At 39.9% G+C, this 27,811-nt stretch overlaps 1 long non-coding RNA gene across 2 annotated transcripts; it reads right to left on the bottom strand.

Moving 5' to 3' along the window:
* Nucleotides 1–249: 249 nt before the first annotated feature.
* On the bottom strand, nt 250–27,811 carry LOC140706836 (uncharacterized). 2 transcript variants are annotated; one of them, XR_013544813.1, is made up of 4 exons: nt 27,669–27,811; nt 24,745–24,875; nt 16,000–16,057; nt 250–13,968 (listed from the first exon to the last, which is right to left on the bottom strand). It is a non-coding gene; the product is annotated as an uncharacterized LOC140706836 (long non-coding RNA). The 2 variants fall into 2 exon arrangements; XR_013544812.1 differs by lacking the exon at nt 16,000–16,057.

Raw genomic sequence — 27,811 nt, 5'->3', positions numbered from 1 at the left:
ACTGCCTCCATATCTTCTCCTTCTATCTGCCAGGAGGTGATGAGACCAGTGGCTATGATCTTAGTTTTTCTTATGTTGAGCTTCAGACCAATTTTTCCACTCTCCTCTTTCACCCTCATTAAGAGGTTCTTTAATTCCTCCTCACTTTCTGCCATCAGAGTGGTATCATCTACATATCGGAGGTTGTTGATATTTCTGTGGTCCACACAGTAAAAGGCTTTTGCGTAGTCAATGAAGCAGAAGTAGATGTTTTTCTGGAACTCTCTGGCTTTCTCCATAATCCAGCACATGTTAGCAATTTGGTCTCAAGTTCCTCTGCCCCTTCGAAATCCAGCTTGTACTTCTGGGAGTTCTCTGTCCACATACTGCTGAAGCCTACCTTGTAGTATTTTGAGCATAACCTTCCTAGTGTGTGAAATGAGTGCAATTGTACGGTAGTTGGAGCATTCCTTGACACTGCCCTTCTTTGGAATTGGGATGTAGACTGATCTTTTCCAATCCTCTGGCCACTGCTGAGTTTTCCAAACTTGCTGGCATATTGAGTGTAGCACTTTAACAACATCATCTTTTAAGATTTTAAATACCATAGTTTGACTGGAATGCCATCACTTCCACTGGCCTTGTTGTTAGCCAGGCTTTCTAAGGCCCACTTGACTTCACTCTCCAGGATGTCTGGCTCAAGGTCAGTAACCACACTATCTGCGTTTTCTGGGACATCCAGATATTTCTGGTATAATTCTTCTGTCTATTCTTGCCACCTCTTCTTGATGTCTTCTGCTTCTGTTAGATCCCTACCATTTTTGTCCTTTATCATGTCCATCTTTGCACAAAAGGTTCCTTTAATGTCTCCATATTTAAAACATATCTCTGGTTTTCCCCTTTCTATTATTTTCCTCTATTTCTTTGTACTGTTCGTTTAAGAAGGCCCTCTTGTCTCTCCTTGCTATTCTTTGTAAGTCTGCATTCAGTTTTCTGTAACTTTCCCTATCTGCCTTGCATTTTGTTTCCCTTCTTTTCTCTGCTAGTTGTAAGGCCTCACTGGATAGCCACTTTGCTTTCCTGCATCTCCTTTTCTTTGGGATGGTTTTTGTTGCTGCGTCCTGTACAGGGCAGGTCTTCATAGAATTGGTCAATTTCAGCCTCTTCAGCATCGGTGGTTGGTGCATAAACTTAGATTACTGTGATGTTGAAAGGTCTGCCTTGGATTTGTATTGAAATCATTCTATCATATTTGAGATTGTATCCCAGTACATCTTTTCCCACTCTTTTGTTAACTATGAGGGCTACTCCTTTTCTTCTATGGGATTCTTGCCCACAATAGTAGATATGATAATCGTCTGAATTGAATTTGCCCATTCCCATCCATTTTAGTTCACTGATGTCCAAGATGTCAATTTTTATTCTTGTCATCTCCTGTTTGACCACATCCAGCTTACCAAGTTTCAACGATCTTACATTCCAGGTTCCTATGCAGTATTTTTCTTTTCAGCATTGGACTTTCCTTTCACTTCCACACACGTCCACAGCTGAGCATCCTTTCAGGTTTGGTCCAACCACTTCATTAGCTCTGGAGCTAATTGTACTTTTCCTCCACTCTTCCTCAGTAGCATGTTGGACACCTTCCCACCGGAGGGGCTCATCTTCCAGCATCATATATTTTAGCCTTTTGTTTCTGTCCATGGAATTTTCTTGGCAACGATACTGGAATGGCTTGCCAGTTTCTACTCCAGGTGGACTGCATTTAGTCAGAACTCTCCACTATGACCTGTCTGTCTTGGGTGTCCCTGCACAGCATAGCCCATAGCTTCTCTGAATTACTCAAGGCCCTTCGCCATGACAAGACAGCAATCCATGAAGATTTGTTTTTGGGGATTACAACCCATAAAATCACCATGTCTCAGTTCAATGAAAAGAAAGTGGCCGAGATGCCGGAATAATTGTTGTACGGTTGAGAGGTGGGCTGTAAAATTGGCTAGAGGGGGAAAAATCTGTGGGGATCAGGCTGAACCACTGGACAATCCATTACCCAGGAATCATACAAATCTTGCACAGTTTGTGACTGTTGCTTCATGTGTGTTCATTCTTTTTTAAACTAATCAGAAGAACTTCTTTATTTTAAATGATCAGCTTTACATTGCCAGAACTTGAGTGGTTTTATCTGAGATATTTTTCCTGATAATCAATATGTATGATTCATCTCTGTTATATATCAGCCCCATCTTCTGCTTTGAATGTACTCTTTTGTCATCCTGCTGTTCATATAAAGTTTGTTTGCAATTGGTGTAACCACAAATGTCACCAGTGAATGGCAGTGTTACCCTGATACTTTGCTTATCATTTCAAGCCCTAATCTGTATCAGATTCATTTCAACTATAAATAGAAGACTGTAATGAAATAATTATCTTATCATTGTCAAAATATCCCTCTTTTTCTCTGTTGACTTCCAACTAATTATCTTTAAAACAGTGTCATGCCAGTTTTGTTCTCACACTTCCAAATTAAAAGACACTTCCTTGAGATCTTTGTTTTGGCCATGGTGACACGTGCTTTAGTTACTTTTCATTAGGATTACTACACTGCACATGATGTTGCCTTTGAAGACAGTTGCTAAATTTTAGTTGGTTCAAAATGCTGATGCCAGGCTGCTGATCAGGACTGAATACAAAGAAAATATATTTCCCCAGTTTTGTTTCCTGGCCCAATCGAAAGTGTTGGTTATGACTTATGGCTCTATAGAGCTTGAATTGAGGCTATCTAGATCGTAACTTCCTATATGAGCCTTCTTGTCTTTTGAGATCTTCAGTACAAGCTCTCTCACATCCACCATTCTTCAGGCACATTTGGTGGGAATGTGAAAGGACCCTCTCTGTGGCTCCTCCTTAATTCTGAAACACCCTCCCTCTGGAGTCTAGGCTGGCTCCCTGCCTCTTGTTTTTCAAGTGACAAATAAAAAGTCACCGATGGCGAAGTCACCTATGTTTAACTATCTTTTTAATTTAATATCTTTTTGATGTAATAATTTATTCTGCTTTTAAATTCACTTACATTTTAATTGTTATGAAGAGATGGGCATGAATCAATGAGATGGGCGTGATTCACTGCAATCTGTAATTCGTCAAGGTCGACGAATCATGAATGTACAATTTTTTTCCCAACAGTCCATGAATCAATTTGTGGATTTATGTTCACTTTAAAATGCTATAAAATGGCACACCAGGCATGTAGACTCACCAAAAGTACAGGGGAACTTCCTCTAACCTTTGTCTACAATCTAGTTTGATGAAGGTTGCATTTTGGACATCCGGCTTATGCACCCACAAAATGAGTTGCCGGAAGAAAGTGGCCTTTAGCAGCTGGCTTGTGGCAGTGCTGGAAATTCCCCCTTTTTTCTGTCACTTTGGAATGAAGAATGTTTTCCCTGTTTTATTTTCACAATAGATGTTATGAATATTCGAAAAAAACTTGTTCATAGTTTCCAAATTTCATCATGCTGAGACTTCCTCCTGGACTTGGAAGACTTCTTGAGTATATGTGTATATGAAACTCTAGTCTTATTTATATCCCATGTATTTGTTTCCTTTTTTCATTCGACCCCTATTGTTCTGTGCTAGAAACTGGCAAAGTTGGTGCAGCTTAACAGCCTTTCCAGTGAATCCTATGCAGGAAAAATGACTTTTTGCATCATAATTGTAATGATCCTGCCAACCTTGCCAATTAATTTGCTTTTTATGGATGAAAATTTTTGTAAGAAAGATGCCCTTCTGTGCTGGTACTGCAATAACCCTGTATAACTTCTTATAAATTCTCCAAGACTTCTCACAGGAATTCTCAGGCAGGAAAAAAGATAAAAATATTGCAGAGAATCGTTCTGCAAAGGGGATTCCCCTCTGTTTGGTTTCTTACTAAAATGTGAGAGACAGTGAGTAGAGATGTGCACAAACCAGAAAAAAATGAAGAATCAGGGTTGTTTGTGGCTACCCGCAAACTACAAGCCACCCACAAACCCCAGATAAATGAACTGGTTTATGGTTTGTTTTTCCTCAGTTTGTGCATGGGGGAAGGGAACCTAAGAGCTCCACCCACTCCACCACTGACTTGTCCCCTTTCCACTGTTCCCATCACCTCCTTACCTGGTCCTGCTACTGCCTCCGCTTTGTCCTCCTCCACTGCCATCTTTAGAAACAGTGGCCCGACTTTCCTCCTGAGAGCCAGCCTATCTGTCTCTGTGCATACGTGTGTATCTATTTCTAAGCAGGGAGGTAACAGGGGCAGTAGCTAGGGGACAGGGCATCCATTTTGCCAAAAACAAAGTGACCAGTGGAAAAAGGTTGAGTGCTTCATTTCATTTCAGCAAAACTGGATCCCCGAACCAAAATGGTTTGTGGGTTTTTCCGTTCATAATTCAGTTTGTGACTATCTCTAGCTGTTTTTTTTTTTTCTAATCCACACAATGTCTCTAATGTCTCTCTTACCCCTCTTTTCTGATGTCGGAGAGCACAAACCTTTCAACAAGGTTGAAATCAAACATTTGATCTTCTCTGAGACTCAAATTCTGTCTCTGTCCTTCTCTATGGCATTTCTGTTCTGTTCCATGGCTCCTGCACCACTGTAGAATTGCACTGCAGGATACTTGAGATTCTTAATATGAGTTATCAGTGTTCTTATGAAGCATTATGACAGTATGAGAGCCTTTGCTTTTGAATCTTCATTAAGAACATTGAAACCTTCCCAAACCAAATTAATGCTTCATCTGTCAGTTAATCAGTCCAGAGAAATTCAAGAAAAATTGGGCTATAATTTGTTTTTTTGTTTTGTTTTGCTTTGCTTTTTACATAATGATCCATTGCCTGGCAATTTTATTGTGATCTGTTTTCTCAACAGCAAGAACAATTTGCTTTTACTTGATAGAGTTTTTCTTTGACAGAAAACAACATCACCATTTAAAGCATTGTTTAACTTGAGGCAAGCCCGATGGTTTCACACTGTTACGGAGGCCTGTATGACATCATTAATATCTAGGAAGTCCAGTTGGTTTAACAGGTGATGAGTCCAATTTGTTTTTAAAGCAGTTTGTGTACCTGGTTTATGTGGAAAGTAGCTCTGGGGTTTTAAGATAAATGTAAAAATTAAAAAGTAAATTTAAAAAGAAAACAACAAAAGCAAAACAAAATAACTAAAAGTGTACCCTTCAGCCAATTAACAATATCTTTCTGAGGTGAAATTTTTAAAGGCCAGGCACAAATGGATGGATGCATGCTGTAAAATTCTATAACACCCTCCCCTGCCCCAAAAGTCAACCAGAAAGAAAAAATTCTTTAGTTCTGAATTGTGAGAAATGCTCGCCCCTTGTTGCTTAAATGCAGTAACCAGACAACCACAAATGCAAGCAGTTCTCCTTTATTAAAAAACACTTTTGCAAAACCGGGTGTCCTGACTGTGTAGGCACACACATCAATACAGGTAGCATGATATTTATACCCTATTCCCGGCCGCATGGTCCCTCCCTTGTTTCCCCATTGGTTAGGTACTCCAAGCCTATCCGGTGTGCCTAAACTGATCACAGGAAGTTCCGCCTATGTTTACATCTCCCACTCCTCTCTTTACTTAGACCCCAGACTCTTTATTTCTATCCTTATTTGGTATATCCCTTTTCCTAACCTCCCTGCGGTCATTCTAACTGACCCATTCCTTCATTCTTACCTAGGCCGACTCACTCAATCTTCTTGTCAGTACAACAGGGTACCTCCCTTATTTGTACTTTTGTCTTATAATTTCTCATGACTTCTTTAAATTCGTTGTATTGGCTAAATAATTAACAAAGACTATGTACTGATTATTTTACCATGATCATTTACTCAATCATCCTGTCCATACAGGAACTTGTAAAAGCAGCACTGATTCCTCTGTTTCTCTCAGAATGGAGGTTGTTCTACTGCTTTGAGGCCATGGATGTAATGGCTTGGCTTCCAGTGGCAGATTGGTTGAAACCATGATGCAGAATGAAAATGATGTGTGGAATAGACATGGGGACAAATATAAAAACGAATCAGGATATTCAACAAATATCCCTGATCTGTCAGATATTCGTTGCTCCATATTCTTGGAGTCCAGAGACCCCGAAAAATACACAGCAATGAATATAACCCTTTAATATTTGTCTCTTCATTCCCTATCTGCTTATGTCCCTGCAGATCAGCTGTTCTTTGGGGGCATAAGCAGAGAGGGATTTTCCCTTCCAGCAGCTTGCTAAAGTCTGCCAGAAGGGAAACCCACTGTAGCGGGCCACTCTGAAGCCTCTATCCACTCAGGCCCCCAGGAGTGCTCACTACTCTTCCTCTTCAACTGCTGCCACCAAATATAATCAATATTTAAAAAGGACAAGTGTTTCTTCCAAAACAAAACTTGTTTATTGATATAATAAAATAAAATGAGTAAATCACAGGTAGATAATCAAGTTGTAAATCACTGTTTCTCATTCATTGAATCACACAGACTTTTCCTCACTGACTATTTTGGCTCACAGGCCTTCAAACATGCTCATCACTAACTAGCAATCTCTCAATCTCTCCATCTCACACATCACACACCCCTATATATATATTCCAGCTCCTCCCCCTTCTGCACCACCCTCCGTCCCCTCATTGGTTGATGTTTCACTGCCCAGCTGTGACGGACAGGTGAGAGCAGGGCTGAATGTTACACCCACCCTTGGTGGTGGGAGGTGCCTTGGGTTTGGCTTTCCCCTCTGTCTATACCTGGCAGGGGCATAGAGATGGGGGAGAGTGAGAGGGACCAAAGCAATCACCTGGCTCCACTGCCTCCACGGTGGCGGCGGTGCAGGGGCGGTGCGGTGGCGGCGGCGGCAGTGATGTTTCATTTGAAACATTTCAGGTGTGTGTTTTTTTGTAGACAGCCTCTGGCTGTCTAACCTCCCCACGATCCAACAAAGATATTCATGATTCATCGGTTCATGGGGGGAGCTTCGTGCTTCATCAACGTTGATGGATCAGGAAGCAGGATGAATTGCCAAAATGGCAATTCATCCCCATCTGTAGTGTGGAAGATACCCAATCCAGTTGCTGAAAAAGGTTTACATTAACAACTCTTAGTCTGTTTTTTTCTTTTGTGCGCAAGAGGGATTGAGATCTGAAGAAGAGCCCCTCAAGGATAAGTAGTGCATAACTGGGGTGAGTGGCCTCTGAAATTTTGGAGTGAGATACCCTGTTGTAGTCCACAAGTTGCCCCTGCCTTCAAAATCCATGAAAATAAAGGTAAACCAAGTTCAGGAGTGGGGAATTATTCACCCAGCATTAGTTCTGCTCTATCCCAGAATATTCTAGTGTGGCTTCATTATGTTTTGCCAATATATCTTCTATTTATGTTGTGAGTTTCCATCATTGTTCTCTGACTGGTGACTGTATCTTTCTTCATATAATGAGACATCATTTTAGAAACACCTCAGCTATAAAGCTATGGGACACAAACATGGCTCCTGGCAACAGAAATAAACTGTAGAATTACAGTGTATTTATATTCGGTTCTGTCAATGCCCTTCTCAAAGTTCACACTACAAATGCTGCCATTTCATTTGAAAGATAAAGGGAAGAATTTGTGATGAATGAAATGAATTGTAGAATCTCAGAAACTGCAGGTGTGAGCTCATCAAATGTCATGCAGGCTGTAACTGCAAGATATAACCTTATAAAATGTATTTTGAAGGGCTGTACCTGACACCATATTTTTCAGGTGCTAATGTGGGAGCAATTTCCATCTCAAAAGTATAGCCATGATTTTCTGATTGAACCAAATTACTTGTCCATGCTCACAGGATTCTAGCTTGTGGGAAAATTCTACTGCCTTGAAAATGTTATGTCCAAGTAAAGCTTTCCAGGTCATCACCCATAGACCATAACTGCCTCTTTCTGTTCATCAACTGTCCTCTACATCCATCCTTCAAGTTTGCCTTAGGAACACAGCATTACAAATTTGCTCCATAAAAGGAAGGGAGAGTTGAAAATGGAGTCAGGACAGGAAGAGGTCAGAAGCAAGAATGGTGTCTTCGCTGGTTAAAGAGGCAGAAATAATATTCATTTAGATGATTGTCCAGAACAATCATTCTCAACAGGGGCAATATGGCCCCTTTTGGGACCCTGGCACATTTGAAGGTGGCCACAGACTGGAAACAATTCTTCACACACCATCTTACGAGGTTTGTTGTGCAACTTCTACAATCCTGATTTGATTTATATTTGTTTCATATTCTGTTTATGATCATGGCCAGAAAAGGTTGAGAACAGTTGATCTAGAAGCCCTAGTCTTTGACGTTTCCAGTTCACAATTGGAGATGACCCAACAGTGTTTTAAATTTATCTGGCTTCCCAATTTCTGCAAAAAAAGAGGTGTGTAGGTAAAACATTTAGAAAGCCATTATATATTACTAAGTGGCTGCACTCAGCTCATTAAGGCACAGCCTACTGAGACAATCATTCTCTGGACTCCCTCAGAATATTGTTAGGAGTTGTTAAAAGGGAAGTTCTAGAATGGCATTCAAAAATAAGTTGGCACTGTCTGCCAATATCAGTTATGTTCTGCCATGTTTGGTTATAAAAACTGAGGCAGGGGGACCTACCAAAAAGTTAGACATTCTAACTTTCCAGTGTTTGAGTTAAGGCAAAATGTAGATATAGTGGAAGAAGTATGAAAGGTGAACATTAAAAGTAAGAGAAATCAAAGTGAGAGTCACCAGAGATGGCTTTCTTTAAACTTTTTTTCTTCTAATCTTAAATTTCTATTGCCTTCTTTGGCATCTATGGTAATAATGTGTCCCAGAGCAACCAGCCATAGCAAGCCATTTTGTCTCTCAGAAGAAAACAATGTCTAAGAAAATCATAACATGGCAGTTGGTAAGACAGTTTATTCTCCAGCCCCACAGTAGGTCTCTGTTTATCACCCAAAATGGGGAACAAAAAAGAGGGGGGGTGTGGCAGGTCAACCTGGGGAAGCAAATTCTTGGTAGATTCATTCTGGTGCATGTGAACAAGACCATGGGGAAATGATATCCTGTCCTGAGAGATTTTCTGTCTATCCCAGTGTTTACATTTTCCACACTCAAGTTATGAACAATTAAAGCAGATAATGCAGTAACACAAATAGCACAAATTGTGCAAAACTGTGATAGCCACTGCTTTGTTTCCTTGACTGCCATGAAAGAAAAGCATTGGATAGATTGCCTGTGTTCTTTCTGTGCTTGCTTATATGTACGTGTTTTGCTGCCAAAGGGAAAGCGCAATAGTTTTGCCCAGAGATATTTTGTGAAAATTGATCTTGATATTGGTATTTTCTGTTTTAGGTACCACAGTAACTCATCCAGTCTTTGATCCTATGAACCTTTCATCCTATGGGGAGCACTTTAGGCAGCAACATGCCTTGCTCCACTTCAGCAAAACAGCTTGGGTCATCCTCAGTGATGAGGCTCAACAGCTCTATCACAAGCGTTTTACAGGAACCAAGGGCATACCTGCTATGTAGATACTTATGCAGGCTTGGAACACATTGACCCATGCTCTTAACCTACATGGCTCCACATCTATGGTATAGAAATCTACAATGTAAACGAACCTCTCCCTCCTTTCCCTCCTCCTTTTGAAGTAGGCCCTGAAGCATTTGCAGCAAACATTTCAAGAGCTATGAATAAATGGGCTGAAAAGCACATCATGCATATACTTTACTGATTAAAAAGGATATAACCCCAATAGACATCCCAGGGTTCTGGAGTAGGCGTCTAACTCCTGGTAACTGAACCTTCAATGTCTAGTAGGCATCTTCATAAATGAATCCAGCAATGCTGTTCACAGTAATTTGCCTCCAGTGCCATTCGCTCTAATTGAATTGTAAATGAAACAGTCACAGTGTAAACAGACTGGAGCTTTTTTCACTGCTGGAAGGCACAGAAAGAGGAGGAGGGAATGAAGCTGGGTGGGAGAGCCTTCAAATTCATATCTTTTTTTTTTAATTCAAGTTGACTTTAACAAAAGGATTTCTATTTCTCTCCTCATGGGTTGTTTCACAATATTCTATGACTTACCAGAAGGCAACGTGGAACAAAATGACAAATTGTACACAAATCAAATAAAGCACTGAAATGTGTGACAAAGCTTGATGAGGTAATTCAGCCATTTGTCTTCTTTTGGATCATCTTAAAGAACAACAACAGTAACAACAGAGTAAAATTAAAGACAGTCTTTTCTTTGACTGCAGCTTCCAGTGAAAATTTCAGAACCAAGAGTCAGCAAGCTATAACATGTTTAAATGTTAGAAACTGTTGACAGCAGACCTGCAAGGAGGAAGAACATGCTGATCCTTTCATCTTCCACCATATTGTCTATTATCCTCTGTGTGTGGATGAAGAGAAGTTGAAACAAAGAGGGTCTTGTATCAGATATCATCCTTGAAAAATTAGAGTTCTAATTTCTGTGAAGATCCTCACAGATATATGAAATCTACCCCTTCAAACTAATCACCCTCTGTGCTAACAGGGCGAAAGAGCCAGATACAGAAGACCGTGGTGCCAATGTATTCCTACTCCTCCTAGGTTTACCATCTGTAATTCAAGACTCTTGCACAAAACTTGTGTCAAACCCAGTCCAACATAGAGAGTGGTTCAAATGACACCCCATGCATTAAAACACATATGACAGAATCATGAACTGGGCATGTTTAGCCTTGAGAAAAAAAGACTGAGGGGAGATAAAATAGCACTTTTCAAATACTTGAAAGATAGTCCTAGAGAGGAGGGGCAGGATCTATTCTCAGTCATCAAAGAGTTCTGGAAGCCAGATTTAGCTTGAATATCAGGGGAAAAACTTCTTAGTTAGATCAGCATGACAATGGAACCAGTTACCTTGGGAGGTGGTGAGTGCTCCTAAATTGGAAACATTCAAGAGAAAATTATACAACCATCTTTCAGATGTGCTTTAACTTGGATTCCTGCATTGAACTTAATAGACTTATAGGCCCCTTCCAACTCCATCATTCTATAGTTCTATGATTCTATGAAGTCATGTGGTCTGATTCCAATTTTGACTACTAATGTATGCAGTAGACCATATAGACTGCAGTTAAGAGGCTCAACCTGTATTTTGATGGATTTACATGGAACATATCTTTGCGAGCATATGTATCCTATTGGTGAACTGGAAAATGGTGTGAAGAGTTTACCAAAAACTCCATCAGGGTGGAATTGTCTGCCAATTGTGGGAAGGGGAAGAAAATTATTTGAAGTGTAACATAAATGCTACTGGGAATTTTTCACTCGGTGATACTGAACAAAAATATAGCATTTGTTCATACTAGCAGGTGGAAAAAGGGGCCTTAAATGGGAAAACTGAAAGGGACAGAATCCAGAGCCACTACTTCCTAACAACATTTAAACGATATTAAACAATAATAAAAGTATCAATAATGCACAATGTGAATGGTAAGATGGTGGAAGTTTATAGAAGAATCTCAGGCTCAGAGGGGGTTGAGGCATTTCTAAGATTTGAGGGAGAGGGAGAGAGAGAGAGAGAGAGAGAGAGAGAGAGAAGAGAAGTTTCTGAACACTTACTCTTTGATAATTTTTTCCATGTCTTTCTGCTTTCATATATCAGCAGGAAAAAAATACAAGCGTCATAGATCAGGCTGAACAAGTTAAACACATTTCATGCCTGAGGACTAGCTACACTGCTAAATACAGTCATTGCACTGCAAAAAATAATTATCAGTTCAGGATTTCGGCCTAACTCAGTGAATAATACTGGGTATAATGTTATTAATTTCCGATATAATGTACCATATAATAAGTACTTTCAGAATGTATTTTTCTAAAGGCTATGTATTTCTCATTAGTATTAACCTCTGTTCCACATGCAATGAGGTGAATCTGTGCCCTTTACTCTGGTTTTATAGGCTTGGATGCTGCATTTTCTCTGCAGAGAATGAAAATGCAGTCCTTTTTGAAAAAAAGTCTTCTTCCTTTCCCTGTGGATGGGAATGTTTAATTCCCTCAGCTATGAAGCACAGGCACTTCAAGTCCCTCAATGAAACATGGGAGAATCTTTTGAGCTCTTTGCTAAGTCCCCTCTAAGCTATGCACTGAAGCAGAACTAGTGGATCTATTCTGAAGGACTTGTGGGCCATTTCATATCCACTGAACTCTTTCCTCTGTTTCATTTCATTTTTAATTGATTGTCATTCAATAAAAACATGAGAATGTCTTCCAGAAAGCTTAGGGCACATCGAAAATAAACCAGTGAACAAGTTCTGGAATGAAGAACCTTCTTGAGTAAAATAAGGAAGTCATGATAATAGAGTACAAGTGGAACTTGTCCCAGGGGTTCTTCAGAGGTCAAAAGAGGCCTGGAACCCACTCACTCCACTTTAAAGGGTCCAGTATGTTAAGCAATGAAGAAATGACAAAAGAGGATTACAAAAATGTGGCACATTTTCAAAGTCTACATATAACAAATTAAGACTTTTAACAGAAGAAGAGTTACAGTGCAATATCTTCAATCCTTGCAATTCTGTCAGTGTCTCTCTGTGAATGTCTGTAGAATTCATTTGGATATCCATGCGTATGAGCCCTGGGCCTCCATGATAGACCCTGACCTGCACAATATTATATATTCACATCTATTCCCCTGGACACTGAGAGGATTGTTCAGAGCACCAAACAGAACGGGACAGGACTGTTATAGCCATGTTCAGCTGGGATGTTGCATACAAATTTAGACACAGTATTTGAGTGCAGTATAAAAAACCCACATAACTATGAATGGTATTCTCCCTTGTGGGTGCTAGCAACTGGAATAATATTAACTTAGTCTTGGTAAAAACCTTAAGTGATGTTGACTGTATAACATATATGTAGAATAAAGTAGCAGCGCTTGAAATATTTGGCTTGATATAGACTTTGTACTTGACAGATTTATAATGATTTCATATTATCTTCCTCATCAGACATAGTGACAGGTTTTCAGACCAATAGTACATGCAGACTGCTAACAGACAAACATAACAGGCTACTTCTAACAGACATTTCTCACAGATAACCAATTAATTAATGTCTCTTTTAAAAATCTATCTGGCAGTTAATTCTTTTAACATCCATTGGTTAATGACGGACAGAATCTGATTGGTTACATAAGTTCAAATGTATAAATTATACAACACAGTCATTCTGATATGAACATAGATAAACATACTTCCTGTGTTGCAGTTACACATTTCAACAGTTCAGCTGGGAAATTACCTTCCAATTGTTAATTGTTTATATGTTGTTTTCATGTTTTTGCCGTAAGCCGCCCAGAGTAGACGTAGTCTAGATGGGCAGGATACAAATCAAACAAACAAACAAACAAACAAACAAAAATGAGTAAATACTGGCTTTTCTCTGTGAGGATCTGGGAGGGCAAAGGAAATAAATTAATTTTATTGTCTGTCATGAAGAATGATGCTTTAAAAAAAAATTAAAAAATCTTAAAACATATGGAAAGGATACTGCAAAATTACTTTCTTGGCCCATGAGATGGTGATGCATTTTGAGGTGGTTTTGAAGAAAGAACAAGAATGATTTTGTTATTTGTTTCTTTGTTTATTTTTGGTGCATGAATTAAGCAGAATTTTCATTCACTATGTATGGATTTGAAAGCTGGACAGTTAAGAAAGCTGACAGGAAAAAATATGATTCATTTAAAATATGGTGCTGGGGAAGAGCTTTATAGATATCCTGGATTGCCAAAAAGACAAACAAGTGGGTCCTAGATCAAATCAAGTCTGAACTCTCTCTGGAAGCAAAAATGTTGAAGCTGAGGTTGTTCTACTTTGGGCACATCATAAGAAAACAGGATTCCCTGGAAAAGACCATAATGCTGGAAAAGGTAGAAGGCAGCAGGAAAAGAGGAAGACCAAATATGACATGGACTGATTCCCTGAAAGAAAACACAGCTTGAGTTAGCAACAGCTAAGCAGGGCAACTGAGGACAGGACATTGTGTAGAGTGTTCATTCATGGGGTCGCCCTGAGTCAGAGGTGACATGATAGCATATAACAACATTGTTTTGTTGACTTGCCTTTTATGGATTTGAACCATTGGAGTGTGTGTGTTACTTAAACAGTTACCAAGTCTGACTGTATTTGCTCTCTCTGTGGCTTCATCTCTCAAATGGAAAAGAAATTAGTTTTGCACAGCAAGTTTATTCAAATGACCCCGATCTTAAGAAGAAGAAAAATAGTGTGCCTTGTATTTCTCTTTCACTGAAGGAAAGGAATCCTGGAAGGCTTGAATATTCCTAAACAAGGTGCCTCATTGGGTTGAGTGATCCTCAATAGTTGTGTACGGAGAATTTAGGGAATATTCTTTGAATCTTTAACTTTGTATAAATGTAGGTACACAGGATTTTTAAAGAAGTCTGCCTGTTTGTTGGCAGGAACAGGCTTTACAATTTGGAGATTTTTTTTAAAAAAAATCCATTGGTGCATGGAGCCCTTCCATATGCTCTGTAAAAACTGCATATCTTGTGGAGATGGAAGAAAACTGCAACATTCCAGAGGGGGAAAGAACCAGTCCAAAGGTTGTTGTATTCATGTTAGGTGTAGAGCTGGGCATGAAATGGATCACAAAGCAAAAAACAAAACAAAACAAAAAACCACAAACCCATGAATTGGGCCTTTTCATGGTTCATTTCAGAGCACTTTGGGAAAATGTGCCTGTCCAGAATGAAATGAAACACTGGACTATTATCAGTGTTGGTGATTCATATGCTTGGGGTTCATGAGATTGCAGACAAGCCATCTGCTAAATATCATTTTCCTGTGTGGACCTGCTTTGGGGAGCTATACCTTGGCCATTCCAAATCAATGTTCATCAAACTTGAAGGGACTGAGGGGGAGAGTCCTCTGAAGACATGCTGTAGGTTCAGCATCTCTATGTCATGTGGGGGCAATTCTACCACTCCCAGAATTCCCGAATTGTATGAAATTCAAAATGGTTCCTGGAGCGGAACTCCATGTCACACCTGTCCATCATGGGAAGCTCAAAGGCAGGAGCCTATGAGAGGACAGGAGGGGCGGAACAAAAAGGACAGAGATAGGTAGGCAGACAGTTAGGGAAGAGAGTGGGAGATAAAAGGTTGCAGATAGGGAATTGAAGCGAGAGTTAGGAGATTGTAGTGAGAAAGTTAAGAGAGAATGTTAGAGAGATAGGAAAGAGTTTAAAAGTATAGAGAATATATAGATAGTCAAAGAATATTATAACAGTGAATAAAAACAAACAACCCCAACGTGAAGGCAAATGATATTTAATGAATAAGCCTAAACATCTGTGATGTACTCCTGTGATTTGCATGACATCTATAAAATCAATAACTCTGTTGAATTGGCAGCACGTGTCTAAGTTCTATTTGGTATTAAGGGAATAATACCTGGTGGCAGCGTGAAGTGAGGACACACATCCAGAGGGTAGACTTGTGTTTAAGGCAAAATAAACAAAGGACATGGGGTGTACGTCACATGGATGTGTGTCCTCACTTCACCCTGCCACCTTGGCCATCCCAAATCAATGTTCACCAAACTTGAAGGAACTGAGGAGGAGAGTCCTCTGAAGACATGCTGTAGGTTCAGCGTCTCTATCTCATGTGGGGGCAATTCTACCACTCCCAGAATTATGAAATGCAAAATGGCTCCTTTTGTCAGAAAGTTCGTGTTTCATGAACGGAGATTAACCATCATGAACTGCCATTTTCCCCAGCTCATTGCAATCTCTAGTTAGGTGCCTTTAGAGCTGTTAGAAGTGAAAACATGTTCTGGGTTTTCTTCCCTTTTTGTTTCATGTGAAGCAGTTATTCATGGACTGTACATGTGCCCTTAAATAATTAACAGGTAACATTTCAGAAGGAAACGTGGAGTGGATATGCAAAATCTGTCTTTACATTTGGAAGGTTTTCAAAAAGTATTTTGCTTACCTCTATGGGGGTATAATTTGTATGAAATTTCCATAGAAATGTCTTGGGAAGTGTGTATCTATGTATGAAAAAGGAGCAAAATTACAGAAAGAGTCACCTCCAAGGCTGATTTAGGATGAGAACTAAAAATGTAGTTCAGACACACACACACACACACACACACACACACACACACACACAGAGAGAGAGAGAGAGAGAGAGAGAGAGAGAGAGAGAGAGAGAGAGAGAGAGAGAGAGAGAGAGAGAGAGGTTTGTGAGCAGTTTGGAATGCATACGCCATTAAAGTTCCAGTGTAAAATATCAAAAGGTACAGTCATAATAAAAATATATATATCTCTCTCCCTCCCTCCCTCCCTCTTTCTGTTCATGTACATGAGTATGTATGCACATTTACATATTTTTTCTATACTGTTGACTGACCGCACAAATGTCACAGAAACATTGCTTCATTTTTTTATGAAAAGGATGGCACTTTTGTCAGAAAATACATGAAAGTTTACATCACAGAGCTTGTGCATGCTGTTGAACAGAGAGTTTAAAATGGGTATTTTAAAAAGGGATTGTCTTTCTTCACTTTGAGAGACATTTACCATATTCCTTTGTGTCCATATGTGAGACTACCAAGAAGAAAGGAGGGAGGGAGGGAGGGAAAGGAGGAGTAATACTTGATGAAACAAAAATTCTTAGAACACCCATCCTTAAAGTCTTTCGGGCAGAGAGGTGGTGCTCTTTGCACTTTTTGAGCCAAACTAGATGAGGCATTGGCTTCATGATCAGAACAGGATAAAACATTTTCCCTCCCACGACACAGCCCATCAAAGCTAGTGTGCTTGGCCAATCACCTTGCGAATGGACCCCAAGCCTATCTTCCATGACCAGGTACCAAAATAAAAGCACAATAATCTGCCACTTGCAGAGCTGAGAAACCTCACACTAAGGTAAATGAGGAAAACCTTAACAGAGCTCTGCTTCTCATGGTGGTCTCACTCTAGTATCTGCAGTAAAGAGACGAGCCTAGCTCATTATTAGACCTTACATTAAGTAGTAAGAGGAAAGATGGAAATGGGGCAAAATTATTCCCCTATTGGGACTCACATGGAATTGTTTGGCCTCCATTAAGTGCTGCAGACAGGTATCACATTTAAAGGCAAGATGAATTAATCCAGTCTTAATCAATGCATTGTAATCAATGAAATGGAAGTTGCCTGTGTCTTCAAAATAACTGAAGACTGAATACGCAACTCTGAAAACAGAGTGTTGCTCAGGTAAATAATGAAAATATGAGGGCAACAAAAACTAAAAGTGAGTTCAGATGGAAGATATATTTAGATAAATCCAAAATAGGAGTTATTGAGAAGAGTTGAAGAACAAAGAAAATGTCACCTCACGTACTTTCTAACTGTCTATATTTAGATTTCTTTATGCTAAATAAGTGAAATGCAAAGTACTTCTTAGGACATCAGCCGAGAAATCATTTAAATGTATAGTTAATATTAAAGAACTGCTAAGATATAAATACCTTGCTTCATTGAATGTCCTTAATATATGAGTTGAACAAAAGGGGAAAATACATGCTGCATTATAAGCCCAACAAAACTGGCTATAAAGTTGCTGGATGATTACAGCAGATTCCACATACAGGGCATTTTGTGGGAAAGAGATCATTGCCCTGAAGAACTTCTAGTATAAATTCTCCCCGGTGCCCAAAATCCAAGTTGAGAACAATCATACATGTAAGACAATTGCACAGTGGTTTTTCACCTCAGTTTCTCTGTCTGCATTCCTTTAGAGCCTTCCAGTGAGGAGAAAAACTTCTACAAATGCATTTGCATAAGTAAATAGGATTCTAATCTTTGAGAAAGAAAGGAGAGAAGATTATTTGGCCACAGAGATCTATAAGCCTACACTTGTTTTCCATTTGCAACAAGAATCAAGGAGAATCTGGGAGAGTTGGTCCCAAGCATGAGCCACATAGTCCAGTGGTCTATCTCAGTTTGTATTGAAGAGCCCATGAAGTTCTTTCTAGTTTCCTTCAGTGTCATTTGACACCAATAAAATTTTGCCCATTATTTTCTACATTGAGTTAATGTCCATTTTATATATTGGACAAATATTGTGTAGAAAAATCCTTTGGCTGCAATGTGCAGAAGGTACACCTTTTTATTCCTAAAAGTTAAGAAAAAGAATTTTGTCACCAGTAGTAAAAATCTCCCTGTTTTTTATTCCGGTCTTCTTTTTCAATGAAGTTAGTATTTCAAAGTACATTATTCAATTTGAAAATCAAAATTCACGAACATTTGGCTCAGCAACATCCTAAATTGTTGTTGAAGATGTTGTTAAAATCAGTTGGGTAGATTGGTTTTGCCTTAATTCTCAGGAGACCTACTTGAAAATAAACTCTCAAAGTCGTGTTGCACTGTGCCATCTGTGCAACAAGAATGACATCATGGTCAAGGACAGAATGCCTCTGATTAAAGACTTTCCTTTTTAGTTTTGGGGTGCATGAGGCTAACATGCAATGAGACAAAGTCATGCTCAGCTCAAAATTAAAGAGGAATTTTTAAATCAGTGGCAATCTTCTGCAGCTGTTGACACAATCCCTGGAACTGGCTCAAGAGGATTTCAGCCAGTATGGCATACTTATGAATAAACACCATCCTCCACTTTAGCAAAAAGATGAAAGGACAACATTTTTCCATCTCTCTTTTTCTATCCATCTGGGGGTCATTTTACTGAAACCATCTTATCAAAAAATGAAAAGATTAAAGGTAATAGATTGCCAAGATCTGTTATTTTTTTCTTAAACAATATATCTTGAATATTCAAAGAATAGTCAGTAATCAGGGACTTTCAGTCCCCGATGCATGTCCTCTATCCCTTTAAAATCTCTTAATAATGGTTTAATTTATTAGCAAACGCATGCAGACTGTGGTTATGTTAATTAAAAACAAACAAAGAAAAAGCCTACTAACACGTATTTGAATAATTGCTTAATATTTGTCTCCCAGGAGTCTCTAAATTTTGACTACTAAGTTGATATACAGTTAGTAACTTTACCAAAGTGAGAAACGGCATACTGGGGAGTTGGCTTAAAAACTGTTTCTTACTAAAGCAGTGTCTTTTCTCTCATACTATTGGAAGATCCAAGGCCTCTATAAGGATAAAGCATTGTCACTGGGGAACCAAAACATTTGAATGAGGTAAAGATGGATGTATGTGGACCTAGAACTCCCATAAGTACAAGCTGGATTCCAAAGGGGCAGAGGAACTAGAGACCAAACTGCAAACATGCGCTGGATTATAGAGAAAGCCAGAGAGTTCCAGAAAAACATCTGCTTCTGCTTCATTGACTATGCAAAAGCCTTTGACTGTGTGGACCACAGCAAACTATGGCAAGTCCTTAAAGAAATGGGAGTGCCTGACCACCTTGTCTATCTCCTAAGAAACCTATATGTGGGAAAGGAAACAACAGTTAGAACTGGATATGGAACAACTGATTGGTTCAAAATTGGGAAAGAAGTACGACAAGGCTGTATATTGTCCCCCAGCTTATTTAACTTATATGCAGAATACATCATGTGGAAGGCTGGACTGGAGGAATCCCAAGCCGGAATTAAGATTGCCGGAAGAAATATCAACAATCTCAGATATGCAGATGATACCACTCTGATGGCAGAAAGTGAGGAGGAATTAAAGAACCTTGTAATGAGGGTGAAAGAGGAGAGTGCAAAAAACGGCCTGAAACTCAACATAAAAAAAACTAAGATCATGGCCACTGGTCCCATCACCTCCTGGGAAACTGAAGGGGAAGATATGGAGGCAGTGACAGATTTTACTTTCTTGGGCTCCATGATCACTGCAGATGGAGACAGCAGCCACGAAATTAAAAGATGCCTGCTTCTTGGGAGGAAAGCGATGACAAACCTTGACAGCATCTTAAAAAGCAGAGTCATCACCTTCCCAACAAAAGTCCGAATAGTCAAAGCTATGGTTTTTCCTGTCGTGATGTATGGAAGTGAGAGCTGGACCATAAAGAAAGCAGACTGCCAAAGAATAGATGCCTTTGAATTGTGGTGCTTGAGAGTCCCCTGGACTGCAAGGAGAACAAACCTATCCATTCTGAAGGAAATCAACCCTGATTCCTCACTGGAAGGACAGATCCTGAAGCTGAGGCTTCAATACTTTGGCCATCTCATGTAAAGAGAAGACTCCCTGGAAAAGACCTTGATGTTAGGAAAGTGTGACGGCAAGAGGAGAAGGGGACAACAGAGGATGAGATGGCTGGACAGTGTCTGCGAAGCAACCAACATGAAATTGACACAACTCCGGGAGGCAGTGGAAGATAGGAGGGCCTGGCGTGCTCTGGTCCATGGGGTCATGAAGAGTCGGACACGACTAAACAACAACGACGAAAGATGGATGGCTGTTCTTCTGGTATGAAAAGCTGCTATGTTCTCAACTGTTTGGTTAGAGCAGCTTGCACAGCTTGTGATCCATCAATACAAATGAAGTCTGCCAGCCACCTGTGTTGGACCACCATCAGAGAGGGACTAGATAAGGCTGCTATTTTTTTCTGGCTGACTGAGATGAAAATAGTAGGGGAGCTACCAGGCTCCTGGTATATAACAATCTATGAGCTGGAGATCTGAAAATGATTCTTTGGACTATTGTTTTTAGCAGAAAATACAGAAGTCTCCAGACAGCATGAACATTTCTATGGTTTAGTCTCCAAGTGCCATGGATGTTACTATGCTGGCTTGGGTATTTTGAGAGCTGTGGTGCACAAACAATTTTTGTACTTCTCCTGTACTCATGAGAAGGCAACTCTCACTGGAAAAGACAACATGCTAGGGAAAGCAGAAGGCAGCAGGAAAAGAGGAAAACCAAATATGAGATGGGTTAACTCAGTAAAGGAAGCCATACTGTGGTGTTTACAGGGCTGTTGAGGACAGGACACTTCAGAGGTCACTCATTCATAAGGTTGCCATAAAGCAAAGGCAACTTGACAGCAAGTAATGACTACCACAGTGGTATGGGTGGTGGCCCATATTTGGCATGGTGCATCACAAATAGAGATTCTTCTCCATTCATTCATGTCAGAATTAATCTAATGGCACTTCCAGAGTGGAAGAGTCAATCAACTGGGTGTTGTTGTTGCCCAGGAGAGGCCCAAATGTGTTCACAATAATCAATTCTTCAGAGAGAGAAATCTCTCAGTTTCATTCTTGCTATTCTTGTTTCTTTTAAAAATCTCAGTTTCTTTTCATATCAAGATACGTGACTATAAGTAAATGCCTCAAAAATGAACTGATGTAAAAATTCTCCCAGTTTGCACGGTCCAAATGCCAAAACTCGAAAAGGCTTCCCAAAAGGAATTCAGTCACTGATAGTTTAAATGTTTGTGGTGCCTGATCAGAGTTGTACCACGTCCAAAGTTATGCAACAGAATTTTTCCCAATGAGTTTCACCTCCCATCCCAGGTTGTAACCCTTTTCTCCCTCCATTTTCCTTCCTTCCTTCCTTCCTTCCTTCCTTCCTTCCTTCCTTCCTTCCTTCCTTCCTTCCTTCCTTCCTTCCTTCCTTCCTTCCTTCCTTCCTTCCTTCCTTCCTTCCTGAAATGTACTGTTTCTTTCTCTCTAGCAACACTGTGGCCCAGTTTTGCAGAGGAATCCCACCAAAAGGTGCTGGTAGGGTCCAGCCTCATGTTATCCCATTCTGACATTTTTCTAAACATTTTTCAACCATGTCCCCCTCAAACCTTCATCTGCTTCTTTACTTTTTAAAGGAAGAAGAAATATCCCATTTGTTTTTCCATCCAATTTATCGATGCTGAATGAAGCTTCATGCTATTTCTTTGAATAATGGTAATATCAGCCTTTTGGTGGCCGGGGCACCTCTACCAAGCAAAGCCCAATGAAAGACTCCTTAAAGAAATGTAATTTACATATTTGAAAGCTCTCTGTGCACAATCCTAATAAATTAGGAAGACTCTGGAAATGCTTCTAGTTCATTGTCATGAAAACTATGTGACATGCATATTGCCTTAACAAAGTATATTAACATGACATGTGATATACATGTCACATTTGTTTTTATTTTAAAACTTATAAAATAAAGTATTCAGCTCCATATTAGACACAAAAACATTGTTCCCAGATTGATCGGCAGCAATAATAGTTTCTCTGTGATCATTGCTGATGCATTTCCTCCTTGGCATTGTGTTAACAAACAACTGAATGCTCCAGATCAGCAAATTGCTAAACCTTTGACTTTTACAGAAATGGTCACACTTGCTGATGATCAATTACTCAAGGGCATTTTGTTAACAGCACCTGGCTGCTGCGTAGCCTCTTAATCCCTATGGAAGCAGTAAGGGTGTCTTCATCTGAGGTTGTATTTAATTTTCAGACCTGCTAAAGACCAGATGATTTTTAATATGTCTTAATTTGGAAAAACATAGCATTCAAAGAGAATGTACTTTGTATTCGCAAAGGCTTTCACGGCTGGGATCTAATGGTTGTTGTGGGTTTTTCAGGCTCTTTGGCTGTGTTCTGGAGGTTGTTCTTCCTAACATTTTGCCAGTCTCTGTGGGTGGCATCTTCAGAGGACAGGAGTGCTACTACTGTCCTCTAAAGATGCCGGCCATAGAGACTGGCAAAACGTTAGGAAGAAAAACCTTCAGAATATGGCCAAAGAGCCCGAAAAACCCACAACAACCACAGGATGTACTCTTTTTTTCACGACTGTACATTCCTGCATTCTGCTCAAACATACATTAATCCTTAGGGGGCATGTATTCATAAATGGGTCTATTCATGCATCCATTCATGCACCACTTCCAAAAATGGGCAAAAAATATGCACCTGTTTTTGTAAAATCATCCTAGAATTGGCACATAAGAGACTTGGAACTGGGTAGGCTACAGAAATGAACTTCACAGATCTACCCATCCTCATTCTGAATTAGGTGAATTTTCTTAGCACCAGAAAGGAGCTGATTGCTATCAAACTGCGTTATGGAATTCAAGGCATCAGCCATAATTGTGGATTGTCTGCATTATGATAAGAATCTGGCAGGTCTGTTTTTAAGGACATTTTCAAACCTGATCACCAAAACCATCCATATGTAAGAGCCCCACAGTTCTGTTCCAGCTCACCTTGAGCATGAAATGGTGCCCCAAGGTTGTGGGGGAGGGGAAATCAATTTTGGGGCACAGTTTAATAATCTATCAAGGCAAAATTTCCATCAATTGCACACACATTTGTTCCTTTTACATGGTACTTAATGCAAAACCTTCTCAGGCATGCTTTTGTGGGTATAAAGGATACAATTCACATTTCACATTCCTGTATGCAAACAGATGTTCATAGTTCCAAGTGCGGGGGAGGGGGACACAATGTGCTTTGCCTAATTTGCATTTTCAGTTACTACTGCTGAATGTAGAATGGAAGATTTTTATGCACAAATGACTCCTTGATGCTTTTTTTGTATTCATAAAATCAGAAAAATCTGGAAGCAAACTAAGAATGAATCATTTTTGGTGACTTGCGTATCCAAATACGTAACACATCAGTAGAGAAATGTATGGCATGAGTTCTTTCAGAAATGTATTAATGCTTAAACAGAAACAATGTGCAGATCCTCAGATCAGTGGGTCTTTGCTCACTCATCCGGGAATAAAAAGGCAAGCTACAGGTGTCGAGTTGAAATAAGGGCCAAAACTTTATTAAACTTTTACACTTCAACCCTCCCAATTTCTGTCAGCAGGGGGGTCTGCTGTAGTGCGGAATCTTGGTTTGGAGCCAGGGTCTCACCTGACCTCCACTCCAACCAAGCTCTAAAGTTATACTGTCCTCAAGACAGCCAAACTTGGCTGGCCAATGATAGTATGACGTCCTTGAACCAATAGCTAGCCATGCCCTTACCCATGAACTTGGGAGCCCCCGATGCATCCACCTCCCAGTATTGTAATCTCAGGATCTGCAGCACTAAGAGTTTGGATGTGCTAGCACCCATTAGTGCCCCTCTGGAAATTGTACTGACCGAACCTTGTGGCACAGTGGTTAAACTGCTGTACTGCAGCCAAAACTATGCTCACAGCTTGGTGTCCAGTCTCAGGTAGCCAGCTCAAGATTCACTCAGCCTTCCATCCTTCTGAGGTTGATAAAATGAGTACTCGGATAGCTGGGACAGGGACAATGTGTAGCCTGCATAATTAACTTGCATACTGCCAGAGAGTGCTTTAAATGCTATGTGTATATAAGCAGCACACTTTGCTTTTTACCTGCCAGTTTGCCCAGTCACTCTCATGGGTGTAGTCCAGCATGGGATAAGTGAAAAAAAAACACGCACCATCTTTTCTAAAGATACCAGTCAGATGAGCTGGGCCAAAAAATTCCTATGAGGCCCCACAAGGCAAACAGATAGTCTCACATTGGACACAGAGTGAGCAAGAAAGTTGCTCAATTAGAAAAGAGGCCCAGACTGTGGCAAGGCAGCCTTAATAGGCTCCCTGGCATCTTCCCTTAGGTGCACACTGGATCCAATGTGGTTACCTCTCCTCTGTGGGGGGATAAAAAAAAGGCCCTCACAGCTATTGTGCTCTGATGGAGGCCAGATTTCTAAAGAGCTGATGGTTTAATTGGAATGACTGGCATTATATATTGGGCGTATTTGGGCCAGCCACCACCTTTCTGTCTTGATGCTTGGAATTTTGTGTCTCTCTTGTTGCTGGGCCACACCTACCTGGGTAGGACTGAAGAAAACTGCCGTTCAACAACTTCTGGAAATGATCTAGCCCTCTTCTGTCTACCCTGCACAGTTCCTCCTTGAAGGAAAAATAAAGTGGGCTGATGTATGCTTCCTTGAGTTCATACCTAGAAGAAGGAATATTATAATAAGCTTATTAAAGATATAAAACAAGGCCAGAAATTTCATTTTACCTCACAATACCTCACTCATAATGTTTTCCATGGGAATTAGTAGAGAAATTCTGCTGACAGTCATTAAATGTAGACTAATAAAACAGTGTACATATGTTTGAACCAAATTTTGACCTTAATTATATTTAAGGGTAACACATTCTGATGATTTACGTTAATAGAATAACAAGGTCTTTGCTATTTAGAATAGATTATTATTAAGGGAATACTTGGGAAGGAAGAGCATTTTATTAGATGCAGACCCCATCAGTTTATATATATATAAAAATTGATAAACAATTGAGGACTACAAATGAGCAGTATATTGAGAACACATTTAAGTGGAACATTTAAACTGATACATCACTTACTAAATTCCTACTATTCCTCTTTCCAAACTGTTTAACTGTTAGGTACTATAATAGTAAAAAGGAATCAAAACTATATGAATAAATTATTTCAATTGCTACTTCATTGCTGAATTCACCTCCAAAGTTTCCTTGGATTAAATCAAATATGATCTTTACTTGGTTGCAACATATCAGAGAAGTCACAGAACCAACAACTGTTGGAGTTCTTGTAACATCTCATGCTGCCTGTAGTTTGGCTCAAAGGGACTTTTCTGGGACTGGAGTGATTGTATATCCAGTACTGGAAATCATTTCTTCCATTCAAGGAGAGCCCCATCTCTCTGTGTAGTGTTCCTTTTACTCTCGTTAATCTATTGCTTGTTTGATGTTGATCTGTTCACAACTGTAATTAATGAAATATTATGTGTTCTTTCTCCTACAAATGTTTAGGAGTGAGTTATTGAGACTTTAAGTGCCAGTTAATGAGAAAGGGGTGGACTTGTGAGTTTTTGTACTTCTGCTGTGTAGCAAAAGGAATTTTACCAGAAGTTCAAAACTTTGCATATACGTACACACATACACAAACACACACATCAGGATGTCTTATTTCACTTTTCCTTCCATCTTGCTGATGCTCTAAGGAGTGCAGTGAGGTTTGAATGCCTCTCCCAATTCCTAAAAACCTGTGGAATATTGTAGGATTTTAGGATTCTTTGCAGTCAAAACACTAAATGTTGCAGTATATGGCACATGATTGGAAGCCTCATTAGTATACCCTTTAAAAGCATTCTGGAAAAGGTTAATCTGATCCTTATTGTATTTAAGTTAATGAGAGTGTGTAGACAAAGACACTGAGAGAGGATCAGGAGACAAGCAGCAAGTACCTGTGGTTCTGACTAGTCCTGGGGATATTCGTACGTATATGAATACTCCTGCACAGGTGGACATAACAAGGGTCCAGCCTCCTGGGGGCAGACAGTCCACTCACCTTTCCACTGCTGCCATGGGCTCTTTGCTCCCTTCCTATCACTCTGGAGCTTGTGGTCAATTAGCCACTCCTGGCAGAAGGTGGGCCAAGCGTCTCTGCCAGGTCAAAGAGCGGCTGGCCGACCGACTGTTCCAGAGCAATAGTAAGGGAGTGTGGACCCTGCCACAGTAGCGGATGGGTGAGTGGACAGTCTGACCCCAGGGGTATTATGTCCACCTGTGGTGGGGTATTCGTATTCATATATGAATACGAATACCCCCCATCTCTAGTCCTGACGATTTCACCCAATGGCAACACAACCCTCAATTTAGACATTTTTCATCCCTATACTAAAGCTCAAATCTTCTTTATGAATCCACCAGTCTTTATGGCCCTTAATTGGCCCCAATGATTTTAATTAAATTTAACATTATTATTATTATTATTATTATTATTATTATTATTATTATTATTATTATTATTATTATTATTATTATTATTATTATTATTATTATTATTATTATTATTATTATTATTATTATTATTAAAGTGATATCAAATAAATGTATATTAATTTTACCAACCAATTTCCAACCATCAATTGGTTCCCTACGCCCTAAATTGTTCCTATTATGTTGTTAGCTTATTTAAATTAATTTTAATTTTTTAATAATTAACCCCCCCATTAATATGGGACCCTGATTTGACTCCCCTGCCCCTTAAATCCTATCTCCTGTATACTATCTTATTTCCCCCCTTTTCTTTTCTTTTTTCTTTTCTTTTCTTTTTCTTTTTTCTTTTTTCTTTTTTCTTTTTTCTTTTTTTTCTTTTTCTTTTTCTTTTTCTTTTTCTTTCTTTCTTTCTTCTTCTTCTTCTTCTTCTTCTTCTTCTTCTTGAATATACTCCCACATGTATTTAGCCCACGAAATGGTGGACGGGGCTATACTAAGCGAGCGTGCTGGCAAACAAAATGGCGTCCCCTTGCAACAACCACCCTTCGTTCTGCTGTAAAAGCAGCAAGAGATGTACCGACAATGGAGGGGAAGAGAACTAATAACCACAGGGAGAGAGGGGGGATATGAAAAGTGCCAGCCAGTCCTTGCTATCACAAACGTCTCCAAGCAAGCGGCACCAATATCAGCCTCATGCTATTTCCCCGGTTATTCCCGACCAAGGCAGAAGGAGCGGGAAGCCCAACAAGAGAATGCCCTCTTTTCTTTTAAATCGCCACTCGGAGAGGAGAGGAGACTCTGCTGATGAATTAGGTCGCACGGCGGGGCGCACCCACCCACTGCGCACTACCTCGCTCACCCTCCTTGCTCCCTTAATACCCCCCACTCCCAATCAACTGTAACCCAATCCAGCCTCCCTCGCGTCCCAAACAAAGTGAAAAAGAACAGGGAGGGAGCTCAAAGCTATCCCCCCTCAAACCTGTCTCCAAAGCCTCCAGGTTAGCCAGCCAAATCCATCCGTCTTTTCTCTTTGCCAAAAGCGAAAGAGGACAAACGGAGGGCTGGCCCTTCTTTATAAACACCAGCCCTATAACCCTTGTCACGTGGCCCAGCTGGCTTGCT

The sequence above is a fragment of the Pogona vitticeps genome, chromosome 4 (assembly GCF_051106095.1).
Source record: "Pogona vitticeps strain Pit_001003342236 chromosome 4, PviZW2.1, whole genome shotgun sequence".
NCBI classification, from domain to species: domain Eukaryota; kingdom Metazoa; phylum Chordata; class Lepidosauria; order Squamata; family Agamidae; genus Pogona; species Pogona vitticeps.
The sequence above is the reverse complement of the archived record's forward strand: the minus strand, read 5'-3'. Positions and strand labels throughout refer to the sequence as shown.